This window comes from Aplysia californica, unplaced genomic scaffold (assembly GCF_000002075.1).
Source record: "Aplysia californica isolate F4 #8 unplaced genomic scaffold, AplCal3.0 scaffold01453, whole genome shotgun sequence".
Classification (NCBI taxonomy): Eukaryota; Metazoa; Mollusca; class Gastropoda; order Aplysiida; family Aplysiidae; genus Aplysia; species Aplysia californica.
In genome coordinates this window covers 53,832-55,083 of record NW_004798723.1, presented here as the reverse complement: position 1 = coordinate 55,083, position 1,252 = coordinate 53,832, and the positions used below count along the sequence as shown (strand labels likewise).

Below are 1,252 nucleotides of genomic sequence, written 5' to 3'. Positions count from 1 at the left end.
AAGTGTTATACGGTGATGGCAACTGCATAAGGTCATATGAGTGCGCGGGACACATCAAACATTTTCAATTCTGGTAGGAATTAATTTTGAATTTTGCCCATTCAACAGGTCTCCGGTTCGAATCCTGACAGCGACGGAAAATGTTCCTCTCTAAAACTTTCTTCTTTCACCTCCGTATGCCTGCTCTCTAATCATGTTCTGTCGCCTGCTTTCGTCTCCACTTTCTGCCTCCCCCTACCCTTTTGATCCCCTCCTTTGGGCTCCTGACTCTTTCTGCAGCGTCTCTACTGCTACTCCTTGGCTCCTTTTTACTGCTGTCTTTCAGCTATACCCTTGATTTTAGGGTAGGTAAGATCTAACACCTAGCCTTCTCGGATAAGGGCAAAAAATCCAGGAGTCCCCGTATGCAAGTTGCCCAAGTTAAAGATCCCTTGATGGTCCAAAATCGAAGAGAGTAGGCTTCGGCGCCACCAGAACAAAATTCAAAATTAATTCCTGCCAAATTGAAAATGCTTAACGTTTCCCGCGCGTTCATATTATGACCTTATGCCGTTGCAAGCGTCGTAAAGCTTTTACCAAAGCAACAACAACAACAATATCAACAACAACAACAACACAATTAAAATACGTGTCATGACGCGGTGGAATCAGGCGCACGTCAATTTTTGGGCATGTGAAGTTAATGGTATTAGCTTAAAGCTTGTTCATTTGTCGTGCTTTTTGATGAAAAAATAATACCCATCTAACTAAAATAGAAGCCGAGATACATGTATTTGCTATTGAATGAGATGGGGCTGCTTGATTTCACGGGTAAAATTAGCGAAAATTAGCCCCATGTTTAGTTTCTGTAAAAGACATTGAGAATTTTCTCTATAACTAACCAAACAAATATACACACCGATGAAACCAAACTTCTCCTATAGGTAGGGCAATGCCCAATTTTGGTGTAAGTCAAGATTTCTGGAAACCCCCGAAATCTGGGTTAGCCCGCTTGTCCTTAAAAGTGACCATTTCTCTCTGCAGGAAGTGTCCAGCGCAGCAATACCAGGCATAGGAGTGGCACTTAAACAGGGAGTGCCTGGACAATTCGACCTGGGTCTACACGGACCGACCCTGCCCTGAGGACACATACGACGTTGGAGGGGAGGTAATTCCGCAGTGTCTATTCGGAGACGTCTCCGACGGAGATAGACCAATCAAACTGCTTTGTGCCTCTAGACCAAGTTTTAAAAATCTCTGGGGTTACAGGGGG

The 1,252-nt window shown here is 44.1% G+C and overlaps 1 protein-coding gene across 1 annotated transcript in view; it reads left to right on the top strand.

Annotated features, from left to right (window-relative positions):
- The first annotated feature begins 1,059 nt into the window (after nucleotides 1-1,059).
- The window catches only part of LOC101853218, a 5,201-nt gene continuing 5,008 nt past the window's right edge, over nucleotides 1,060-1,252 (top strand). The window contains exon 1 of the mRNA XM_005112875.3: nucleotides 1,060-1,147. The gene's annotated coding sequence lies outside the window, so the exon portion shown is untranslated. The remainder of the gene's footprint in view (nucleotides 1,148-1,252) is intronic.